A 26870-nucleotide genomic window follows, 5' to 3' on the forward strand; every position below is an offset into this window, starting at 1 on the left:
AGGAGATTTTGCTTTGCTCCTTCCTTGGAGGTCAAGGTTCACTTCCTTTACACAATGCTGTCTTATTTCTCTTCTCCTCAGATCTAGCATTATCTACATTCACTGTCTCAAAAGACAAACTATACCATGTTTACCTAAAAATGTGAACGGGCATTGTCCTGAAAGAGAACACAGAGCACTTGCAGAGAGTCACTCAAGTCTCTTCCAAAGCCCATGATGTTTAGGTCATCCTAGACTGAAAATCCCACTTGTTTTCAGGCTTCCCCAGTAACCACATTGAAGAGACAATCTATGGTGAATTGCTTCTATCATGCTTTCTTGTGAAGGATCTAACCTTAAGATGGACTCAACTGACCTATATGTCTTGGGCCCCCAGGGCCAATGAATACAACTTTCACCACCCATTGTTTCTTTGAGGTGTGTCCGTATTAATGTAGATAATGTGGCTTCTGGGCATCTCGACAGTGCTCTATCATTACGAATATATTCATAGATATAGAACCTGGTTTTTCCTGGGGAGGTGCTCTACTACAGAATAAAGAACAGCAGTTAAGAGGATCTGAATTGCCACTCCCATGCTTTTGGTTCTGCAACCTTTGTTCCAGTTGTTTAACCATGTTAAGGCTGTTTCTTTACCTATAATATGAGCCTACTGGGCGTGAAGAATAAATGCAATAATATGTGCCAAGCTTTTAGTACAGAGTCTGGCACATAGAGAGCATTCAATCAATATTAGTAATCATCATTTAAAAACCATTATTCTAATTTTCACCATCCCTGTGAAGATGGGTATGAATCTTCCAAAATGGTACCTGAATTCAGGAAGTTATTTACTTGGCTTGCTACCTTTCTGCCACCTGCTTGTAAAAACTACAGTATTGGAAAAGGGACATTCTAGAGCATGGTAGCATGGATCCACAGACACATTTTATCAATTCCCTTTCTTCCATCTTTTCAATGTTTACTTATTGGCATAGGTGAAACTGAGGCAAGAGTTTTAAGCTTCTTGATATAAGTTTGACATGATAAATGCAAAGACCATCAAGTACAAAAGGCAAGGGCAATGCAGTAGATGAAATCCTATAATGGTGGAAATAGCTAGGGCAAAACTCACACAGATATTTTTATTTTGTTTGTTTTTGCTTATGTAAGAGGATGAAGAAAGACAATTTAAAAGGATAAGGGACAGAAGAAGGGAAGAGAGAGTGGAAAGGCACAGCAGAAAGTGAAGAAGGAAGAATTGAAGAAGATGAAAAAACTAAAAAGTGGGAAAAAGGGAAAAAGGAAAGGAAGAAATAAAAAGAAAAGGGAAAGTTACTATAAGACTGGTTCTACAGCCCAGAGCAATGCAAAGGCAAAAGCCAGGATCAGCACAAAAAGACTAACAGAGAATATAAAGTGGGCTTACAATTGAACAAATTCTTCTTGCAGTCCTGTGACTCTTTTGTGAGTAAAACTGCTTCTATCCCTAGAAAATTGAAACTTAGATTTTTCTTGACCTTCGAGTCCAATGATACCACTGAATGATCACTGGACTCTTGTTTACATGATTACATTGAGGTCATCACTGTTCTTTTGAGGGAGGTAAAACCTTTTACCTTTACCTCTCAGATGTACCACATACAAAGTGAAGTGAACTCAAGGATGCCAGTTATGCTCAGAACAGTGGCTTCCTAGTGAAAGAGGGGAAGCCTGCTACAACAGTCCTGGGGTTGACATTAATGATACTTCTCACTCAAATATTTTGCTTTCATTTTTAATTTTTGTCAAAAAAAAATCTGTATACAACATTGAACATGCTTGATTCTCAGTCTTTTAAATATATTTCTAAGTTTATTATGATATGTACTCTGCTGGCCAAGAGAAAAAGCAGGCTATTCAAGATTATGATTACTTAAATTTACTTTTTTTTAGTGGTAGAATTTAATCTGACTTCATTTTCCTAAAATTAACAATCAAGCATAGTACTGTGTTCCAAATTTGGCAAAAGTGAAATTCCATAATCTGTCGCTTTAGCGTGGGATCCACTAAGCATATTTCTCAGCTCACAAAGGACTTCTACCTTGGAACATATCCAACCTCTTAGTATTAAATTGGTGAGTTACCATGAAAGGTATAAGCTCTTTCTTAATTGCTGTTCAAGTTCCTAATATTAGATTGTGTGAAACTTATATAATCTGCAAAATATAGCAAATCAGTTTATCTTTAAATAGTGATACTAGTCACACACATCTATCATGTCAGGACAAAAATAATAGGTGAAAGGTGATATTGGCCTGGACACTAGGGGTTATGATGGAGGTGAACAAAGGTGAGATATGAGCAGGGGTAATAGTCCAAAATACTTACCAACTGGTATGGCCAGAGCACTGGCCAATCAGAACAACTGCAGACTATAATCCACCAATGCTGGCAGGCCTACCTGTGGGTATCAGGCACATGCCTACCTTGGACACAATGTACATGACAAATAAAGAAATAGTTGAGGCAAAGGAATAAATCTATGTTTCTAGACTGAACAATTAGTATGGTACTGTCATTTCCACAAATGAGGAAGACTAAAGAGAGAATAATTTTAGAAGGTTATTGGTAGTGATAATATAACCTTTAATTTTGGATGTAAAATGTTGGATATGCTTGTGAAACATCCAAATGGAGATGTTAAGTGAGCAATTGAATAGATGTTGCTGGAGCTCAGAGGTCAGGAGTGGATTAGAGACATAAATTGAGTTGTTGTATGGATAAGACTTAAAACCATGAGAATGAAAGATATTACCTAAAGCGGAAGGCGGGGAGGGAAGAGGAAGGCGATATAAAAAGATGGGCTAGAATATAGCCCTAGTGTTGGAAAGATCCAGTCTTTATTTAGAGATGAGATCATGGAAGGGGAGCCAGCTGGGAAATAATCAACTCTAAAGAGGAGAACTAAAGACATACAGTCCCACGGAAGCCACCAAAGTCAATGAAAGATGCCAACAGAATATACCTTATGACAGAAAAGGGACAAGTCATCTCTGTCCAATGCTCCAAGAAGTTGAGTAAGAGTGCAGATCACTGCTCAGTAGTCACTGCTGATGTCAAGAGAAGTTGTTTTCGTAAGCGGTGGAGGCAGAAGCCACACTGGAGGAGGACCGACAGTAAGGTAGAGAGGAGGTGGAGATTAGCATGTGGAGATTAAAATGTGCAGACAAGCCTCACCAGAAGTTTGACAATGACATGGAGAAAATAAATGAGGTAAGGGATGCTGGGAAGTATGGGATCCAGCATTGGTTTTAAACATAGAAGACATTAAAAATATGTTGACATGTAATTGTTGTAAAAACCCCATGATTTAGGGAAGTGTTCTTTCTGTCATTTATCAGATGAGAAAACTGAGGTTCAGAGAGGTTAAATAACTGGATCAGGTTCTCATAACTAGTAAGAAACAGAGCTGAAAGTTGAGTCTAGCCTATTTTATTCCCAAGTTCTAGGATAGGTGGACACTTCTCATATTTTATTGCATTTATTTTCCCACATAACTGTGTACTCATTTTAAGAACTTTATTTTTAATAGACATTCATTGTATATCTTATGGGATTCAATTTTTTCTAAATACAGGGGATGAGTCTAACTCATCCTTGAAACCCCAGTACCTAGTACAACAGTTGGTCATTAATAATGGGTACTTAATAAATGCATGGCACAGAAATGAATAAACAAATGAGTTTGTAGCCAACTAACTGCTAAGAACTTACCCCAATCTTACACAATCACCAGGCTCCACTGTAATGAAGGGCTTACTTCCCACTTAAATTTTTTTTTCTCTGTACTTGAAATATATACAAAGTCTTTATTCTCTCATGGAATCTATTCTCAGGTAATACTGATTTCATTGTGCTCTTCCACATGAGATCAGCAGATTTGTATGGGAAGGAAAAGGGATATTCAATCACTGTGATATTTTATGAGTCTGGTAATAATAAATAGATATTTTTAAACATTGATGTGCTTGATTGATCCTTCTTAACCACATGTTTTGCTCAGCTGTTTTGCTGGCATTTTACTTTACAGCCTTTTTAATGCAGTTATTATTTTTCCCTTTATCATATGAGTAAAGAAGTTTTAACAAATGTCCCTAAGGTTAAAACAATGCACAATACTTTTAAAATGTGTGAACTCTGATGATTAATTGTCTTAAAATGTTTATAACTTAAGTTTCTGCTGAAATAATTTTGCTTTGAACTTCTTCCAATAAACTCCTTCCTTCTTTCAGAAAATTTACCCTTTGAAAGTCTGAATAGAAAAAAATAGTTTTTCAGATTAACAAAACTGCTTCATGACATAATGTGTGGCTCTTCAGTTCAGTTTTGTTATGATTTGCTAGCAAAGAAGTTTAGGGTCTGTGCATCTCCTAATTACATATATATTGTTAAAGCTACCTTAGCCAAGTTAAATAAAATAAGGATGCCTAAAGTAGGTTAAATTTGCATTCTGATTATTTGCAACAGTTTCTAATCCCACAGAGTTTCTTTTTTTCTTCATGCTTAAGGTAAGAATTACCTACTAGTTCCCCCCGCCCCGCCATATCTATAAGCATCACGTATTTTTTTGTCCAAGAAGGAATATACTATACAATTTAGCTATTCATTTATGCAAATGATGGTAAACAGAATTATAAAGACAGATAATAAACAGCAAATGAGGTTATTTTGTTTCACGCTTTATGTTGTCAGAGTTCTGAGCATGGTTTAGTGTTTTCTATTCATGACTTTATATTACCAAATTACTCCCTGATGGCGTCTCAGATGTGCTTTTGTCTGCAAATGAGAAGGAATAAAATACCAGGACATTAACGTTAAATTACAATCGTTAATGGCGTAAATACGAAAATAATTACTGCATCATACCATCAATTGTTATGTGTTCATTACTGAAGTTCTTGTAAAGCCTTCATTTTCTTGTTACAATTATTTTTTCCTTTATTTTTGTCTGGCTATTTTATAGCTCTGACAGTACTTTAGCAACATTCAGCAGTTACACAAGCCATTTAATCCGGCTCAAAGCTTCATTTAAACTTCATTTAGCTGCATTTTATTTGTGTATACATGCCTTTTACTTCTTTCTGACAGTCAAAAGGTACTTCTGGAGTAGGTGCTGTAAAGATGTGTCAAAGGAGACTATCTAAAACCAGCAATAAACTTCGGAGAGGGTTTTAGACTTACTTTACCATGGCTCGATAAGATACCTTTATTAAATAATCAAACTTATTGCGCCCCCATCTCTAAAATTTTAGCTTCAGGGCTCTTTTCTTCTTCTTCTCCTACTTCTAGAACCTCTTTTTAAAATTAATTTATATATCTGCGTCCAATCAGGTAAGATGCATTTACATCTCGGCTCTCGACTCTCTCCCATTCTGTTTCTTCTTCTCTGCTCCGCCTCACCTGTCTTTCTCCCGGTCCTACCTCTTTCCTCTTCTCTCAGTGGTCCCTCCATAGCTGGCAGAGCAGGGACCCCCTCCAGACAGACAGACCGACAGACAGACACACACACACACACACGCGCGCGCACACACACACCCTACACTCTAGCCGTCTGGTCCTGGAAGGGTCGTTCAAATGCACCCTTTTGTCTGCTTCACTCTGCGACCATCACTTCGCCTCTGCCTGCCTGCCTCGGGCGGGGAGTGTCAGGGAAACTCAACCCGCTCTGAGAGCTGGAAGGGGGCGGGGCGGGGGTGTGTGGAGGCACAGCGGGCGGTCCAGCACCCGAGCATCCTTGGCCACGGTGCGCGCGCACGCGCGCACACACACACACACACACACACGTCTTCTGTCACCTGTTCACTTTCAACGCCAGCTCTAGCTCTAGGTAAAACTTATCCCTCGTCCCCACCCCCACCCCCACCTCCGGGAGTCCACGTACAAGACATCGCGTGCACACCTTCTTCAAAATATCCGGAGGGAGAAAAGTGCACACTGGGGCACACTACAATTACACAGAACCCTAGTACCTCTCTCTTCTCTGTTTTTCCGCCCATCATCTCCACAATCACACACAGCCCCTTCCTGCCAAAGCGCGCACACAGCAAGCACCCCTTCCCGGCTGACAATCCAGGCTTGGAGGCTCAGCCTCCAAGGCTCGGTCCCTGGCCGGGTCCCTCTGCCTAGCGCCAAGCCCCTAGTACTCTCTCCAACTCCTGCCATGTGCAGCCTGGCGCTACCCGCTCCCTAGGCCCAGCCAATGCTCAAACTTTTTCTCGCCCTTTCTCCGGCCCCAAAGCATGCCGCGACCCAGAGGTCCGATACCCCGGCCCCGATCTTAGACCCCCACAGGGGAATGGAGCGAGAACCCCTGCTCCCGAGGGCGCCAGGTCTCGCCGTGTCCAGCCCTAATGTGCGCAGGACAGCGCTGGACCCGGCAAGGATGGGAAGGGAGCCGGGGAGGATCCGACTGGCAGGTGCAACTTGCCAGCGACTCCTGGGTTCACGCCCCTGGGGACGGCTGGTTTGGCCTAATGAGAACAAAGCTGGAGTCCGGGGAGACTGTCAGACAGGCGCTAAGACAATAGCAATAAAGGGAACTTGGAAGAGGACTGCTGCGCAAAGTTGTCCTCGAGTCCAGATGTCCTGGGATCGGTCGCGGACTCCCGCTGCAGACACCCCACCCCCAGCCCCTGGCCCCGCCGCGGTACACGCAAAATCCCTGCTAGGCAGCCGGTCCCTGGATGCCATGCAAATGCCCTGGTCTTCCAGACCCAGCTTGGGGCTCCGGGGACGCTCGGGGCTTGGACAGCAGCCACCCAACAGCAAGACCCGCCAGCGCGCTCTCCTGGCTTTACCTTTCGGCGGGCTGCCTGGGAGTCCGCGGCGCGCCGCCCGCTGGCTGTGCCCTCAGCCCCTGCCGCCGCCGCTGAGAGGAGACAGCGGGAGCCCGGCTCGCTGCGCCCCGCCCCCGGGCGCCAGGCCCCGCCCCCGGGTGCCACGTCCCGCCTCTCCACGCTGGCCCGCAACCGCGCGGAGCCACGACGGCCCAGTGGGGTTTCCGCGTGAGCTGAGCAGGAGGCGGCGGCCGGCTGTTACTGCTGCCACTGCTGCTGCTCTGGTTGCTGCCCCTGCCGCCTTCACCGCTGTGGCTGATGCATGCCACAGGCCAGCCAGGATGTCCCAAATTGCCAAGGGGTACCGCCACCCTCCTCCCCAACAAAAGAGACTATTGGAAATAAACTCCAGAATAGGGCTACTCTGAGTGTGTTCCATGCACTGGCAGCGTCAGCATCACCTAGGGGCTTGCTAGAAATGCAAATTTCTGGGTCCTACCCCAGATCTAGTGAACCATAATCTCTGGGGAGGGGGCCTAGTATTGTGTATTTTAAGAAGCTCTCAGGGAGATTCCAAGCACATGAAAGTTGGAGAAGCACCGCTAAGAGAACTAATTGGCTGATGAGATGCATGCTCCCGCAGTCCTGAGACTCACAAGCCCACCCTGGCTGAGGGTTTAACTTGGCAGTGTTTGCAAAGCTCAAGAGTACTTGTCTGCGCCCTGGATGTCATTCATCTTGCTTTATTGACTGAGAAGTCTTTAGAGATAAACAGAGGGGGGAATACATTTACTTCTGATCTGACAGCTCTAATGAGCTCAAAGAAGAATTATGTAAACATTATTAAGTGTAATAAACACGTGTCGGCATCAGGCAATCTTCTCTGGAGAAGGCTTGGCAAAAGCCGGCATGAGCCAACATTTTATTCATAATGTCTTTTTAACTTTATGTTGCCTGTGTAATAGGCCTTTGGCTTTGCTGTTTTCCGGACGGAAAATCATTACCCCAGTAATGGATGAGCCAGTTCAGAAGGAGAACCACTGGGATGCTGAGCACTTTCATTCATAAATGCTATGTATCAGACACAAAGGAAACCATCTTCTGTCAATGTGCCATTTTAATTATCTAACTGCTGTACAGGTTTCTTGTTTCAACTTCCTAAGGCATCAACTGTAGAAAACAAATAAAAGTTAGCCATTCATTCACTCACCATTTTATTTGTAGTGAGTTCTCCTCACTTTTTCCCACTGTACTTTCCAGAACTTTGGACATTATTAAATACAGATGTTCCTAGACATATGACAGGGTTACCTTCTTATAAATCCACTGTAAATTGAGAATATCAAAAATGCATTTAATACATATTACCTACTAAATATCAGAGCTTACCCCAGCCTACCTTAAACATGCTCAGAACACTTACAGTCGGTAGCCTACAGTGGGGCAGGATCATCTGGTAACACAATACACTGTAGAGTATCTGTGGTTTACCCTGGTGATTGCATGGCTGGCTGCCGCTGCTGCTGCCACTCGGCCTATCTCTCAAGAGTATCCTACTGCTTTAGCACTATCGGAAAGTCAAAAAATTTAAAAACCATAAGTTGAACCATCTTAAGTTAGGGACTGTCTGTACTGGAGGAATTGATGATCCATTGCCAGGGAAGAAAATGATGACACTACCTTGACCTCCACTGCTAGCTCTAGGAATTGATTCTGGTTTTGAATATTTATTTGGTGTAGATGTAGAAGTTTGAATTGGTTCTGGTTTTGAACATTTATTTGGGGTAGATGTAGAAGTTAGAAGTTCCGGTCCTCAAGAAAGCCTTGTGAAAGCCTTACTCTGGTGTTCAGAGCAAGTGAGCCTTCAAGAAAGCCTCTTCTGTGCCACCTTCATGTTCCTCCTTCCTAAAAAAATGTCAACCTGCTCTCAGCACCAAAAGCATTACCATTTTAAGTAATGAAAGAGGAACATTATTATCAAGACAATCAGTCCATCAAAGAATCCAAACAGTTTGGCCTCTCTTCCCAAATTCCAAGAGTAACATGGGAGAAAAGACTAGAAATCTGGAACCACAGTGCTTAATCTGGAAAGGATATAGAATAGGAATGAAAAGAAAGACAAGGAAAGGATGAAGGAAGAAAAGAAGGGAAAGAAAGAGGGAGGAAGAAAGAAGGTAAGAAGAAAGAGAAGGAAGGAGAAGAAGAATGGGAGGAGAAAAGAAGGAAAAGAACATTAACCACTATTAAGACATTTGAAATTAGAAAGAAAATTGGAAAGAGATGGCAGGATGGATGGGGGGCAATGTGGCAGAGAGCGCCATGCTTATCCAACTGTATGTCAAGAGTAGGTTTCTTAGGTCAGTTTCCAAAGGAACAGACCCTGAGTAAGGATTCAAGTGATTTATTAAGAAAGCGCTCATAGGAGAAATCAGTAAGGATATTGGGGAGAGTGGCAGGGGCAGCAGAACAGGAAAGAGAATAAGCTGAACAAGAGTTCAAAAGTCCCACAGCAGTGGATAGGGCTTGGCTTGATTCTGCAGGGAACTTCCAGAGTTTAAGTTAAGCCTCTAAATTGCCCTACACTGAATGAAGAGAGCTAGGCAGTTTATTTATCTAGAAGGTAAACAGCCTCCCAGGGGAAATAAACTTCTTGGTACATCTGTAGGCTCCAGTAGCTTGAGGGCAGTCCTTCAGAGAAAAAGCAAAGTTGCTAGTAGTTGAAAGCAATGGAACTCAGAAATTTGGGGAAGGTGGGATGTCACACAAAAAAATAGTAAAACAAATTGTATACTATGTGAGTTGATTCTTGACTTTGTCTACTTCAGACAAAGTCAAATGTGAGTTTTCCATTTTGGGTACCAGGCATGAGCTGAATGACTAAAACCTCACCCAAGAGGGCTTGACATTGGGAAAGAGAACCTCAGCAATAAGTGGCTATGGGATGTCCTACGTGATGGGATAGTGGCGGAATTAAAGAGGCTTGGAAAATGTGAAGTCATGTCAAAGCACTGAGATGTAGGCCAGCTCTCCAGTGTCCTCATAACCTTGTCACCCACATGAACCAGCATTTGGCTACCTGGCATAAGAATGTATCGACAACAAGTCCCTCTTAGCCAAAGAATTCATGACAACTCACTCAAGTGCAGATAAATAGTGGGAATTTGCCCGTCCTTCTCTTTTCCCATTCCTGCTCCTAAGACCAGAGGAAAGGGGAGTTGTGCCTTGAAAGTAGAAGGAAAAGGTATCTCCAAACCAAGCCTGGGTTCTCCTGGAATCCTTTGTGCTGATTTGAAAAGAGGAATAAGAACAAGCTTGTTGCCTTCTCAACGAAGGCTCCTTAAGCTCAAGACTGGTCTGTGATCAGGAAAAGAGAGCTCTGAATTGGAGACAAAACTGGAAATTTAAATTGAAACTTGATGGATTTTTAACAGTTGAAACTGAGTAACTGAAAGTTAACCAGAAATGATGAAATCTGCCCAAGGTCTTGTTAAGGGGTCTTCTACCTTACGGAAAAGGGAAAATTGACATAATGCATTTGAGACAGTGGTTTGAGAAAAATGTAATAGTTTCATGTTTATACTTCAGTTTGTACAACAAATTGGTTATATTTGAAATTGTTTACTCCTGGCTGCCTCCCATGCGGTGTCCTCAAGTAACTTTCCCTACCTTAGGTGAGCCTCCACACCAGTGTTTACTGGGATGGCTGTGGCCTGGCATGGCTAGTCCTGCCCAATCGTCATGTGCCCCGAAATATTAAAAGTATTAGCAAGGCACAAAGGAAAAGCTATCATGTAACTATACATGGTTAAACACCACGTATAGTGTAAGTCTAATTATTTTGCTTTATTTTGAGGAAAATGACCAGCTCAGAAATATTCATAGAATAGCTTCTTCTCACTTTTCATTTGTAATTTCCTTCAAAATATCTCTATAAATACGTTGCTTTTATTTTGGTTGGAATGTTTGGCCCTGGGTATATGCACGTTGGTTCAATACTTTGGGAAACTGTTTCTATCATTAACTAAGAACAGATTTGGATGATAATCTGAAGCTGGGAGAATCTGGTTTTGAAGATATTGTCATTCTGCCATCATAGAGATGTCAGGAGTCCACTGTTCATTTTCACCAGTGTTTGGAATGCTCTGTTCTGTCCCAGTTAGAGATTCCAGCTCAAGTTTTCTATCTCTTCCTCCATCCTGTCTGGCACTTCCTAACCTGCCCTCTTGTTAGATTCTATTCCCAGACTTCACTTGCTCCGTTTCCCACTTGGACCATGAGTCTAAGATAAGATACACAGTACATCCTGTGCTGAAACAGGGTGATAAATATGATTCATTAAACACAGTGTACATCAATATCAGGTCACGGTAGAAAATATACAGCATAATGAATGGTCTACAGTTTGAGATTCAAGGAAGTGCAGTCGTCCCATAGAGGGTTTTCAGTGGCATCATCAATCATGGAAGTAAAAGTGGAATGGTTTGTGGTTTACTGGAATGCCATAAAGATGTTTTCCACTTCTATTCTCACTCCCCAACAAACTCTCACCTGATTTCCTTGATGATCATAAAATCAATCCACCACCCGTGAGTAACTCATAATTACCCTTTCCCCCTATTGATATCACTTTTTAGGGCATCAGTTAGTGTCATATGATTATCCAAGAGAAGCTTTCCAAAAATAATTTAATATAGGTTGCCAAAACTTATTGACTGACCATGGCCTTAGAATTCAACATCTTGGAAGGGGGTTGAACTACTGATTCCCCAAAGACTAGAATTTCTCTGAAAAAAATTATAAGGTCTGGCTCTAACTGCTCACTTAAAAAAAAAAAAAAATTCCCTCCCATTTCAAATTATTTCTTAAAGGCTCAGTTTTCAGGAAATTAATGTCATTGATAAAAATGTGAATCTACCGAGAAAATCAGGATTTATGGAGAGTGTACAATGTGCTTAATACAATTGACTCATGAAATTTTATATTCATAAATATTCTTGTTCAATTTTTCTGAACTGAACAGCTGTTTTGGAAGAGAAATTTTCAAATGTAAACTCATTTCATGTATACATAAATTATTAAGATCATTAAAATATGTAGGTAATATTCCCAAGTTGCAGTAGTAGCATAATAAAATATGTGTTTGTGTAAAACATCCAAAGATTTAGTTAGCACAAAGATCTTGTATCTATTTTTTTTAGCTTTTAAGAAAATTGAGAAATTAAGTCAACTTCAGTTAAAACAAAAAGATATATATAAACATTTCATCACATTTCTATAAATTGTATACTAATTGCATAACTGATTTCTATTACAATTATCGGGAGGAATTAACTTCAGTTTAAAAGACTATATTCAAAACCTCATGCTTCCACTTCAAGTATCTTTTCTTCCTTTGTCACAGCCTCTCAGACATCTGTCTACAACCAAATCAAGTCTCTCTGTGAAGTACTTAATGCTCTGTAAAACTGACACACAAACACACTTTTGGCATTCACCAATTTACATAACCTTAGGAGTAGATTTCATCACAAATCTACAGTGACTCAAAACTAGGTATATATGTCGATATGTGTACTCACAGGACAATATTTTAGATTTCACATAAAGTTATGAATAAATAATTCACCTCTTAAATTAGAAGTGAAGGAAGGTCATCTTCAATTTAATGTTCACTGACTGCTCACTGCGTACTAGGGGCTGTTATCATAAAGATGAACAAGACACAGCCCTCCCAGCCCACTGTAGATGTAGGGCCATATTTGCAGATTGCATAAACTCCTACATAAATGAAGGTGGTAATTCTTCACAATTGGCATATTCCAAAACGCTCATATTTTTTACTTGCCTTCACAATTATAATGAGATTTTCTCTTAGACGAACTTTAAAACTGTAGCTGTAGTTTGCCGAAAAAATAATCCTTCGGGAATTTTAATTAAACTTGTATGTATCAATGTGGTACATAGGACACTTTCAGAATGTAAATATTGTTTTAATTTTTTAAGTTCATATTTCTCACTAGGAAGATTAAGTAGCCCTCTTCTTTTTCTCTAGTGATTTGGAGATTATAATGTTCAATATTTACTCTATGTGGTTAAATAACATTTTGAACTATATATCATTATCTTTATCAGTAATTAAACATCTTTTTAAAACAATTTGTGAGAGACAATAATCTTGTATGTCTTTATCTTCTTCCCCCCCAAATATCCCCAATAAAAATTTAAAAATAAAGAAATATGACATCCAGATATATAGTACTATTAATTTTTGAATTCTGTGCATGCTCTTCTAAGAAGTATATTTAACATCTCTATCAGGTTTAAAAATCACACAAATAGGCCGGGTGTGGTGATTCACGCCTGTAATCCCAGCACTTTGGGAGGCCGAGGTGGATAGATCACCTGAGGTCAGGAGTTTGAGACCAGCCTGACCAACATGGGGAAACCCTGTCTCTACTAAAAGTACAAAATTAGCTGGGCATGGTGGCACATGCCTGTAATCCCGGCTACTTGGGAGGCTGCAGCATGAGAATCCCTTGAATCCCGGAGGCAGAGGTTGTGGTGAGCCGAGATTGCGCCATTGCACTCCAGCCTGTGCAACAAGAGTAAAACTCTGTCTCAAGAAAATAAAAACATAAATAAATATAAACAAACCACACAAATACAGTACTAGTTAGTTCTGGTGCTGCTATGCATGCATACTGGAATTGAACAATTAAGTAAATGTTAGACTGGCAGATTGTAAGAGATAGGTTTATCACTGTTTGCAGTGGGAGCTAACAGATAAGCAAAGAGGATGCCGGAAGAATCCATGAGATAACAGATTACAGTTTGAAACATTCATATAAACTCATGTTTAGCTTAATATACAGAGAGATAATTATGTATAGAAATACTTATAGAAATGTCGATATATACTGGTTAGTATACATGTGTATATCATCTTGCTCTGTCACCTGAGTGGTCCTAGAAGCAAAGACAGCCCAGTAGCAATGAACATACTTAGCACCCAGATCTTGGTTTCTAATACCATTCTCCAATAAACAGAACCAAGGCTTCTTGGAGAAATGACTGACTCTAGGGTTGGGGCAGGAAATATTAACAATTATCAAAATAACTAATACTTATGACATCATTCCCCTGCTCCTATAAATGAGCTATGTATTTTATATGTATTTTTCTCCTTTAATACTCACAAAAGTGGCCAGAGCCTGTAATCCCAACACTTTGGAAGGCTGAGATGGGAGGATTACTTGAGACCAGGAGTTCAAGACCAGCCTGGACAATATAGTGATACCCTGTCTCCACACAAAAAAATTTAAAAATTAGCCAGGTGTGGGGCACACATCTGCAGTACCAACTACTCAGGAGGTTGAAATGGGAGGATTACCTGAGTGCAGGAATTCGAGGTTTCAAGGTTGCAGTGAGCTATGATCAGGCCACTGCTCTCTAGCCTGGGTGACTGAGTGAGACTCCCACCTCCCCCCGCAAAAAAAAGATACTCAATAACCCTATTAGGTAAGAACTACATCTAAATTTTAGGGTCTCACAACTCAATACCATTTTGAAAGCTATGACAGTTAGGTTTTTATTTGATTTTTTTTTTTCTTCATGACTAAAAACCAGGAAAACCCTTTCAAGCAATTTATTTTTCATTAAAATTCTTGGGGTGGTAATATTTGTTAGTCCACACATATCTGACAGTATCTTTTTGTTAGCAGTGACCATTAAAAAAATGACCTAACCAGGAATACGTATAATTAGACATAAAGAGTATTTTCTCTTGAAATTCTATAGAGATTCTTCCTTCTTTGGGAACATTTAGATTTTGATATAAGCTGGTTGTGTTACTTCTTTGGGTAATACAGCATTTATATGATGCTAATTTACTTTTTTAAATTAATAAGGTACATCAGGAAATGCTTGGGTATGGGCCATTTTGGGTAATACTGATTAATACTCAAATCATGAAATGATCTGAAGGCTCAAGTATTTTAGATAAATTGTCCGTATTTTAAAATTTGTAACAGACAACATTCATATGCCTTCATGCTATCTAACTGATCCTTGATTTTGTTTCATTATCTGCACTCCTCAAAACTGTGCTTCAGAGGTGGCAGGAGGCCAAGCCCTACACTGGGGAAAACGTAATTGTTCTAGGTCAATCATGGTGGCCCCTTTTCTGCACTGGGGGCAGGAACATGGGATGCAAGTTCAGTCAATGAGTCAAGGGGAAACGTGTGTGTCTGTGTGTGAGTGAGTGTGCATGCACACAGGGAAATTGTCCTTTTCCTTAAAAAAAAGAGGGATCCACTGCTCCGCATTTGTGACAACCATCCTGTAACAATAAGATAATGTAATATTATGAAAAATATAGAGTAGAAAGAGGAAGAAAAACTATGTCCTTGATGACATCATTGGGCTCCTATATTAATCTAACTTGGAGCTATCATATTTCCAGATTTCTTGCTTTAAAAAATAATATATCATTGTTCCAATTATTCTGAGTTGAGTGTATTCTACTTATAGACAAAAGCATCATAAAATATTTTAACATTCTTTTATCTATTTTCTCCTTTTTTCTTTATTTCTCATAATTTATATTGCCTCTTATAGATATATTTTTAAAATTTCATTATGAAAGATAACATATTTACAGAAAATGATACAACACATGAATGTAGAGTATAATGAGTTGTTATTAAGAAACACTACTGGAAATATCATCCAGTCACCCAAAAGCCTCAGTATACCATTCTTCAATTCTCTGTCCTCTTCCTTGGTAGTAACCACTCTTCTGACTTCTAAAATACTCTATAGTGGTACTTTTTTTTCTTTTCTCTATAGTTTTCCACTGATGCTTTCCTAAACAATGTAGTTTGGTTTGACTCTTTGAAGTTTTATATGAATAACACAGAGTGTATTATTTTAAGACTGCTTCCCTTCTCTCACTCCATGTTATGTTTGAGAATTTCATCCACGTTCTTTTGAGTAGCTGCACTTAATTTTGTTGTAATACATTATTTTAATATACGAATATAACACAATTTCCATATTCATTACACTGTGGATGGATATTGAATTGTTCCCAGTTTTTGCCTATTGCAAACAATGCTGCTATCACTGTGCTTGTTTACTTATTATGATGTTATTACCCACCACCATCTGAGAGTGTATATTTTGAGTAGATTTGCAAGATTGTAAGGGAAGTATACAGCCAATTTTACTAAAAAATGCCTGATTGTTTTCCAAAGCTATTGCACCAATTTACACTCACTGAAGTAGTTTATGAAAGTTTTTTGTTGCTTCACATCACTGCCAACATTTGGTATTGTTAAACTTTAAAAAAATTTTTGCCAATCTGTTGGACAGGTACCTCATTATGGTTTTATTTTGCACATACCTAATTATTGACGGGAATGTTTAAAATATGGCACTTTTCAGAAGTTTACCGGCCTAATACATTTTCTTGTTTGTTAAATGCCTGTCTTAGCCTTTATTGTGTTTCAGTGAGGCATTTATCAAAGGAAATTCTGACTTAAAAACTTTAATATTGACAACACATGGCCTCTAAAAGAACTTGGTGAATCTAAAATTAATATAACTCATCATTCCTGATGCACTTAAAAACCATTTCACTTGGACCTTGAACTCCTTTTAACTTCTCACTGCCAAACCAAGCTAACAATAAATTTTAAATGCTAGAAGAAAATTAATACACTTAAATTCATTAATCTGTCTATATCTGTAAGATGAATTGTGTAAACCTCTTAGCAACAATCTGTAAAATATATTGTAAATACTTTTAAAACCCCTTCAAGTGATATTCTTATTTAAATTTTAGTTATGATACCTGAGATGCCACATTCTGAATTTTAGTATAGTTTTAAATTTTCAGTAGATTGTTATTCTATTATATAAACAGAAATATTAATGGCAAAGTCATTTATTGAATTTTTGTCTACTGAAAGCAAAGGTCCTGGTGGAAATTGATTGGTAAGTTGAAGCCTGACTTTAAGAAACAATGGTCTCTATCTGAATTACACATAATTTTCAAAGTATATATAGAAGTGATTTGATAAAATATCAGAATAATTGAGTTCCGCTTCTTCTCTAAAGAAATACATATTTTAAAACATAGCACATAAATATAAGCATATAAAGTTCCCATGACATGTTTCTATTTTTGTATGTGTATAAATACAAAATATTAGCATTAATCAAATTGTGAAGCACAAGTATATATTAATCTGTTTTTATCAAAATAGAGTTAATATGTGTTATACCCAGAAAGAAAAAATAAGAAAGTTCTCTTTTTTGAAAACATATGATGTGTGTGTGTATTGGGGGTTATTAGGTTTTGCTTGTTATTAGGTTTTTACTTGTTTCCAATAGGGCTATTAAAAAATGTTAACATGCTATATGATTTTGCTCTTAGAGAAGTACAGAAACATTACAGAAAGCTGGTTTAAAATATCCATTTGAAAATGACTTCATATTTTAACTATGACTGAGTAACCAGATGAGGACCTCTGACCAAAAGGAATTATAAAATGGTAACAAATATATGAAGAGATCATTTGCAGGAATTAATCAATAGGCTGGACAAGATTATGGACATTGAAAGAAGAGGAACACAAGAAGTGAGCCCTGTGATCACTCCAATGACACTTCAGCTTTCTCAATGGCAGGAAAATGGAACTTACAGGATTAATGGTCTCAGTGATTTGAAAAGGGAGAGATTGGTGATCAGGAATGTGAAAACATCTGAAATTTGCAAGGCATGTTAACTAAGAAGATCGAGCTATGCTAAAAGGGGCCCCAGCAGTGTGTGGGGGGATAAATTGGAGTCCTTGGCCAAGGACTGGGCTATGTATGTGCAGAGTGAGGCTTCACAAAACCTAGCTAAGATTTTTTTTTTCAGGGCTGAGAACTGAATAGTAATACTACAGTATATATACTGCTGGAATTCATTGGAATTCCAGCCAGCCAATGTGATGAGATCTCACTTGTCATTCAGTTGAGATTCCGATAAATCATATCTTAAGAGTAAGGACCATGCCCTAGAGCAAGGGACTGCCCCAGCCTGAACTTAATAACTAAAAACTAAATATAAATAAGCCATTAAAATGAATAAATCTACATAAGACAAGATCCAAAGCATCCACCAGTGATTTAGCTGTCAGACTTAAAAAGGCAATTGTTTAAGAAAGACAACACAATTCTAGATGCCCTATAATTTATGACTTATAATGCCCAGCATATAACCAAAAATTACTAGACATATCAAAAAGAAATGAAAAAGGTGACTCATAGTTGAAAGAAAACACAATCTATATAAATCAGTACTAAATATACAGATGTTGGAATTAGCAGACACAGATTTTAAGCAGGTTTTATAAATATTTTAAAGGATAATATGATCATGATGAATGAACAGATGGGGTTTCTCAGAATAGGTATGAAAACTATCATATGAAAGAAATGGAAATTACATAATTGAAAAGTATTATATTTGATAAAAATTCACTTCATAGTGTTAATCATAGACTGACAACATTATAAAGGTCATTGAGTTCAATAACAAATCAATATGTAATTATGTAATTTGAATAATAGAGAAAAAATAAGGTAAAAAATTGAACAGTGTTGAACCTGTGGGACAATACCAAAAATTACAACACAAACATAATTGAAGTCTTACAAGAAGAGGAGAAAAGGGGTGGGGAGAGAGAAGAGAGAGAATATGAATAAAGCAGTAAACAATATTTAAAGAATGATAGCCAATATTTTCTGAATTTGGTTAGAAACATCAACTTAAAGAGCCAAAAAAGCTAAGAGAACACCAAATAGGATAAATGCAAATAAAATCATGCCCAGACACATTGTAAACAAACTGACAAAAACCAAAGATAAAGAGGAAGTCTTTAGAGCAAATAAAAAATTATGACATGTTCATGAACATTATGTACATAATCATGTCACATTATGACAGCTTATTTCTTGTGAGAAACAATAGAGTAAAAAAAGCAAATGCAATGACATATTTAAGTATTGAAAGAAAAAAAAATCCGTCAATTAAAAATTCTATATCCAGCTGAAATAGTCTTCAAAAATGAAGGTGAACCAAAGATATTTTCAGATAAATGAAAACAGAAGGCATTCATCAGAAATGGACCTGCATTGTGAAAAATGGCAAAATAAGTTTTTCATGTCAAAAGAAAATTATAGCAGACAGAAATTCAGATTGACAGGAAGAAAAGAGAGCACAGAAATGTTAAATATGTGGGCAAAATATAAAAGACTATACATTTTTCTTCTTTTATTCCTTTAAAAATATTATTCTTTACAGTAAAAATTAGAACAGAATTTTAGACCTTTTAATGCATGTACATGCATACACACATGCATCACACACAATATCACAAAGAACAGGGATGAATGAAACTATAATGTTTCAAGGTTTTCATGTTTTACGTGAAGTGGTACAATATTATGTAGACTGTTAAAAAGGACATATATAATCTCTAGTACAATCACTGAAACATATCGCAAGGAAGTATAGCTAAAGTACCTATTTCTCATTTTACTTGTAACTACACGAAAGTAGAGAGGAGAAAAAAGTAATATATCTTCACCACCTACCACAAGGGTCATGGTCAATACTATAACAAAAACAGGTCAGCAAGAGAAAAGCATAACAAATTCATTTAACAAAGTTTTATGAGACATGAGAGCCTTCAGAAGTGAAGGCCCATAGACCCAGAGAAAATTGTGTTTAATGCTAAGTTTGATAAGAGAGGTAGATAGTTGTGGAGAAACATGATTAAACAAAAAGAGTATAATTGAATGGTAAAAAACTGAGTGGAGAACCCAGCAAGGCCTGTTCAGATTTTTTTTTCTGTCTCTGTTAAGATACCCACGCCCCCAACTCCCCAGTATGGAGCAGGTTACTTGTTCCATTGAGGACCTTCAGGAGGAAGGGAGAAAATCAGATCCCTTCCTAGGTTGTATGTCTTGCTCTGGGGGAGAGAAATTCTAGTTTCTATGACTTACTTAGGGGATAATGGAACAGATGGAGAGAAGAGGATGGAAGAAGGTCAGAGAGTCCTTGCTTCTGCAACTCTTCCAATCTCCTTCAGGTCAAAGTACTCAGCATCTTAAGATACCATAGTTTGGGGTATTGTGTTCTGACTCCCAACAGAAGAAAACAATACAAACATCAAGGTACCAAAATTCAAGGAGTGAGATTAAATAGGCGATCCTAAATCTTTGAATACTGATGAAAAAATATATATGTATATGTTTAATATGTTGAGAAGTATGTATTTCAAGATAGGTTAGCTTTAGCTTGCCTGAAAATGGTAAGTTGTCCTACCCGCCAAATTCAGTTTGAGGTATTCAAAATCATACAAAGTGTAAACATTTTTAAAGAAGACTATTAGTAGGTCTGTCATCCAGTTACATCTGACTTATAAAATAAGTGGAAGTTGGGATTTTGATTTGCTTTTACAATGTGCACACATAGTCTTAAGACCATCAGTATCAGTGGATTTTCAGTGTTTTCTTTTTCCCAAAGCACTTTTTTAAAAATTGAAGTCCTTTCTAGAAGACCAAGATAGAAAAACAGACATAATAAGTAATGTAGCTTTGTCAACATTAAGGTGGGGGTTCTACAGAAGATTTCCTATGTCGATCATTTCTGGTGAACCTCCCTTCAATGTCCAGATAAGCACTAGAAAAATCACTGATGTGAAACATTTCCCTTACACACATAAAATTTCAACTAATACTCAGATTCTGTTAAATAATTCTCTTGGAATCTATGTTAGAATCAGAACAACGACCTTTATGTTATTCTATTGTGAGATTTCAAAAGCATTAAAAATAGGGTATATATTTTAGACCATATCTTAAAATAGCTTTTTATATATGCTGTAATTTAAAATTGGGATTTAGAAATTGATAAAAGAAATCAATCTTCTATCAATTTACCAATTCTCTCACTTGTCTATCAAAATGACCAATACATTATTGTATTGCCAGATATACTTAAAATGGCTAAAATAGCATACTGTCCATTTATTTTGTCTTCTAACTTCTATTGTGCCTTCATTCTACCAGCTTGGACATTGGAAGGAATCACCATTGATATAAATCCCAATTATTTCTTAATTTATAAAAGAAGGCCATAGTCAAGTTCATTTTGAACTGTCTTCTAACTCATATGGAAGCATATTAAAAAAAAATCGTTTGTAAATTTTTCTTAAAAGTAGACATCTATCTGATTGTTTCATTAACACACTAAACAATTATTAACACACTAAACAAATTTGATTGTAATAGACATGCTTAGTTAAAGCTCCTCTTTTACTTTGTTGTTTTTAACATACTAAACAAAATCATTCTATTTAAAATAACGGGCATGAATTTTCATTGTATGTAGAGTTCTTTTGTCCTTGAATTTTTTTTTTTTACCAGTTTATACAAATAGTGAAGAAGAATAAAATAGCATTACAGACTCATGAGAGTAACATGCTAAAGTTCAGGGCACACCAAGCTATAAATCTGAAAGATCCACTTGTGTGGAATAAATCAACATAACTATTCAACAATTAAATCTATAATGAATATATTTCTTAATTACCAGGCATTTAGTTTCCTTTTACAAGCTTACTGTTGCATTCTTTATAGCTGATTATCACATCATTCTTTATAAATGATACGTGATAAAGTGGCTGCATAACCTCAGAATATTCATCAAGAGACATATGTATCAGTGATTTACCACTGATACACACACTTGTACACTTGACTTGTACAGTGCCAACAGATGAAGTGCTATCTTCTAGCTCCCTACGTCTGAACCGTGTGGGTACATAAAACTACAATTAAAACAGCTAAAATAAAATCCAAAGTAGACCAAGACATTGAGTTAAAATTTCTCAAGACCAGACCAACCAAGCAAAGAAACAAAATATACATTATTTCCCTTAGTTTGGTTTAAGTTAATAATTTCCACTGTTTTAAAATTGTCTTCTTTACTAGCAAGCACTTGAAACTGACTTTGACAGAATGGAGCTGGAGGGAGAAGCTTCCAGAGCTAAACAAAAGAGTGACAGATACTGAAGAAACAAAAAGAAGCCAAAAAGCTCCCAAAAGTCCTGGTAGCAGGGGTGAGTCCACAACTTTATTAGTTATCTATTGCAGTTTAACAGATTACTCCCCAAACTTAGTAGCTTAAAATGACAACAAGCACCATTATCTCTCACAGTTTCAATGGTTAATAACTTGGGAGCATCTTGGCTGTTTTTGTCTCAGTGTGTCTTATGAAGTTACCATTAAGATGTTGGCCACAGGCTGGGCATGGTGGCTCACACCTGTAATCCTAGCACTTTGGGAGGCAAGGCGAGCGGATCACCTGATGTCGGGAGTTTGAGGCCAGTCTGACCAACATGGAGAAACTCCGTCTCTACTAAAAATACAAACATTAGCCGGGTGTGGTGGCACATGCCTGTAATCCCAGCTCCTTGGGAGACTGAGGCAGGAGAATGGCTTGAACGTGGAAGGCAGAGGTAGTGGTAAGCTGAGATCATACCATTGCACTCCAGCCAGGGCAACAAGAGCGAAACTCCATCTCAAAAAAAAAAAAAAAAAGATGTTGGCCACAACTGAAGTCAGGTGAAGGATTAACCAGAGTCAGAGATCCCAGTTCCAATGAGGCTCCCTCACATGGCTGTCAAGCTAGTACTGGACTTTTTAGCAAGAACATCAGTTTTTCTTCACATTCAAGTCCTCTAGGTCAGCTTGAGTGTCCCAACAGCACAGTGCTGATTCCTTTTAGAAAGAGAGATGAGAAAGAAAAAGAGATGAGAGAGAGAGAGAAGAAAGAAAGAAAGAAAGAAAGAAAGAAAGAAAGAAAGAAAGAAAGAAAGAGAGAGAGAGAAAGAAAAAGAAAGAAAGAAAGAAAGAAAGAAAGAAAGAAAGAAAGAAAGAAAGAAAGATCAAGTAAAGTTGTATACTTTTTATGACCTAGATTTGAGAGTCACACAGAAATTATACACTCTATTCCTTAGAAGCAAGTCACTAAGTCTGTCCCAAAATCAAAACGAAAGGAATGAGTTTCCATCTTTCCAAGGGAGAGGTGTCAAAGGATTTGCAGACATATGGAAACCACTGCAACATCCTTCCTAGGGCTTCTACTGGAATGGATAAACTCCAGATGTTTTATTCTAGTTTTGTATCATCCTGGTGAAAGTTCAAAGTCAAAGGAAAGCCAAACTGTCATATTTTGTTCATAGATCTACCCTTTGGTGAGGGAGAGGCTAGAAATCTTGGCTTAAATTTCTATTAAAACTATACATAATGGAAATTATTAATAATTCCTAAAAGGATTTATAGGTTTTATTATTTATATTTGTGTAATACAAATTATTTGAATAGTAAGATTCTCAAAACAATAGAAGTTCACAATATAGGAAACAGCAAATTTGAAAAAAAAAAAAAACAAAATTAAACATACTAAATACCTATCAAATACAATTCCCTGTCATGTTGCATATTCTTTGACTAGCACAGTACTAACAACACTCTTCACAAGATTTAAGACCTCCTGTATTGCTTTTCAATCTAATATCTCAAGCACAGTTAGATTTTCCATCTTACACAACTATGGATTTCTATTCTTCAATACTTTCTCTGAGCAAACGGTGTAACTGCTTATTAAATTGCTTCCTCTTCCAACTGTATTTCAATTAGTGGTAACATTTTTCTGTTACAAACTCTTGAAATGAATTCTATTACCAATAAAACTGTTCTTACTTCAGAGATGAATAAAATCTTCTAAAAATACTTTCTGAACTGACACTGTTAACCTCTCAGGATATAAGAAACTTTTATAACATCGCTTTTCTTGGTGTACACACAACCCAGAACCAGCTTCCACCTGTTTCCCTCTCTCTCTGTCTTTCTCTCTCTCTCTCTCTCTCTCTCTCTCTCCCCCTCTCTCTCTCTCTGTCTGTCTCTCTTTCCCTCCCTCTCTCCCTCCCACCCCTTTTCCGGGGGAATCAGTCACCATGACATGAGAATGCTGCAAGTGTCTCACATGAAGAGTCTGGTGCAGTTTCAAAAGTGAGGTGAACAATTTGGCAACACCAAGCATGCAGCAGACATCTCAGCAATAATTTAAAAATTAAAATAAAACTAGAAATTGATTTACCCCACCAAGAATCTATCAGTCATAAAAACAAAGAAAGTAAAAGAAAGAACTTTCCATTTATTTGAGTAAATGATTTTTGAAGGATGGCTATAAAGGAAATACAGTCAGTGTTTAATCTTGTAGTCCATAAATGTTTTCTTCAAGTTGTAAGAAGGAACTGAAGTGTAACAAAAGAGGGAAGGAGTGTCCCACACCCATTCATGCCAAATGAAGTAGATATTTACTAATACATGTTCAGAAAGGGGGTAAGATGTGAACTGCAAAGACATAGGATTGAGGAGTGCACTAATGTGATATCACGTGGTTTGAAACTTCTAACTTCTAAATAGAAAATAATAACAATAATAGTTACCTCTGAAAAGACAGAAATGAGGCTCTGAGGTCAGTAATCTGAGAGGGGTATAAATGCATTTTTCACCTCCGCGATTTAGGGAATACTTATGCCACATCAGAGCAGACATTGGAACCTATTTGAATATATATTTTCAATATCAGTTTGGCCTCACTGGCCTCATTTTTTTGGTGGGAAATAAAAACTACTCAAGCTTATCAGTCACATCCCACCTGTTCTGAAAGAATAAGAAACAGTCCCAGCAGACAATGTTTTCATACTTAGAAAGCTCAAGGTTCTTAAAGAAATAACATTCTAATTACTTCTCTTCTGGCCTCAGATGACTACAATGTGTTTTCTATTTTTCTAAGATAGTGCTTTCCTAACGATAGAGTCCCTGGGTTCCTCAGGGTTCTTCAAGACTGGATGTGTTTGGGGTGGGGGACTTGGGCCTAGGTCCTCCCACACCAGCTTCTTCCACCCCAAGTCGAGCCACCCAATTGTATCTTTTACATGTAGAACTTACAAGCAAGATGCATGTGAAGAAAGGGCTTCACAACTGAAGAGAAATTTGAAGACTGTTCCTCTAAGGCAATGGCAAACACGAAAACAAAGAAGCAAGCAAACAACACAAACCAGTTGGCCGTTAAGAGTGGAGTAAATGAAGGAAAGCAACCTATTCTAGAGCTGGACTCCATGACAAATTCTGCTTCAGAAAAGGTCAGGCATTCTCCCACTACAAGCTCCCCCAAAGAGGCTCACCATTTCCTTGTGCGCTCTCAACATAACAGCAGGTTCTAAGACACAGTGAGACATCTGGAAAATAAAAAGATAACCTCCTTCTCCATTTACTAGCTTCTGGCCCCATTGGCCTTTCTCCCATCTTGGCCATAGTCCTTGCCACTGCCTCCCATGCTTCTCAAAGACTTCCATTGCCTACCTTCATCCAGGCATCACTCCCAGCTTTCACCAAATTTTACTTTCTTTTCTTCTTCCTTATCAAAAGTTGCCTGTCCTGGGCTCATTTCTTCATTTCTATGTGACTCATTAGTTCAGCTAATAACCAATTTTGCCCAGAGTGATAATGGCTTAATAAATAACCAACTATTTATTCAATCATTTGAATCAATTAACTCACTCATCTAATATTGTCAGGCTTTGTATTCCTAGAAAAAAATCAAGTAATTTAAGTAATTATGATAGGTCAGTGGAATGACATATTCGGGCAGGGAAACCCCACCTGGCACCCCATAAATGGCTGCTACTGCCCCCAAAAAAGAATTTATTATAGTTCATGGTGTTATGATACTTGTTTGTGTGTTCGTAGAGGGAGAAGTAGAAGGAAGAAGTTTTTTTCTGGGAGAAATAAAGTCTATCTGTGACACGAACTAGCTGGATGATTTTGAACAAGTTGTTTCAACTTCCTGATTTCAATTTCTACACCTTTAAAATGAGTGATCTAGAGCCAATTATCTTTAAGCCTCTTTACAAATCTTTATTCAATCTTAGGACTCTTGTTCTCAACAGGAGATATCTTCTTTTGCTATTTCCTTTCATAATATACCTGTCACTGTTACAAGATGCTTCTTCACCTACTACCCTAGAAGGAACACATAGAAACTGAGAACAAATAGAAACCCAGATTATTAGTTTGTTCAACCAGAGATGTCCTTAGTGCCTTACAGCCCTCTGCATGGAAAATACTTGGCTCACGTTAGCTCCCTGTCACTTATTTCATTTAAGGACAATCCCAGTTCAGTATTTTGATAAACACATAGCCAACTTAATGATAATGGGAAACTTCTTCCCCCAAAATTCCATTATGAAAATTTTCAAATGTGCAGAATATGAAAGAATAATAGTCACTATAAGGGCGCCTCTTGGATTCTATAATGAACATTTTGCTATATCACATTACTATTCATCCATCTCTCCATGTTACCATTAATTCAGAAGATAAGGATTTAGTAAACAATGTTAAAAGTTACCAAATTTGATAATAAATTGTTTGTGAATGTTTATAGTTTACATTTTGCTATCATATATCCAAATTAGGAATATTAGAGTTTTGCTCCCGGCATTTTGTGTTCTAGTAAGTGACAAGGAAAAATTGATACCACAGTGTGAATATGTCAGTAATTTCTGCATGTCTCAGGATATATTTTCTAATTAATTGGAGGTAAGGTGATTTTTTTTGGAAAGGATAGCTTTTATAAACAATTTCATTATATTTAGGACATATTTACTGACTTTCCCCTATGTGCTAGGTAGTCAGGATAGACATACCTCTTACCCACAGGGAACATATCATCCAGAAGAAGTAATAAAATACAACAATGTGTCACATACAGTTATTACAAATTTATAGTTAGGAACCCATAGTGGACACTGTGGTATGCAACCCAATCTCTCTTTAGTAAGGACTGTGGGGAGTTTTGGAGAAGAAAGGCTTTAAGCTGAACCTGTTTCCTACTAGCCTCAGCAGCAGAGAACCAAGATCAGGTCCTTCCCAAGGGGCAGGCCA

At 37.9% G+C, this 26870-nt stretch overlaps 1 protein-coding gene across 1 annotated transcript in view; it reads right to left on the reverse strand.

Annotated features, from left to right (window-relative positions):
- The window catches only part of RARB (retinoic acid receptor beta), a 772903-nt gene extending 766002 nt beyond the window's left edge, over nucleotides 1–6901 (reverse strand). Inside the window, exon 1 of the mRNA XM_028843631.2 lies at nucleotides 6819–6901. The gene's annotated coding sequence lies outside the window, so the exon portion shown is untranslated. The remainder of the gene's footprint in view (nucleotides 1–6818) is intronic.
- Between the last annotated feature and the right edge of the window lie 19969 nt (nucleotides 6902–26870).

The sequence above is a fragment of the Macaca mulatta genome, chromosome 2, assembly GCF_049350105.2.
Source record: "Macaca mulatta isolate MMU2019108-1 chromosome 2, T2T-MMU8v2.0, whole genome shotgun sequence".
Taxonomy (NCBI): Eukaryota; Metazoa; Chordata; class Mammalia; order Primates; family Cercopithecidae; genus Macaca; species Macaca mulatta.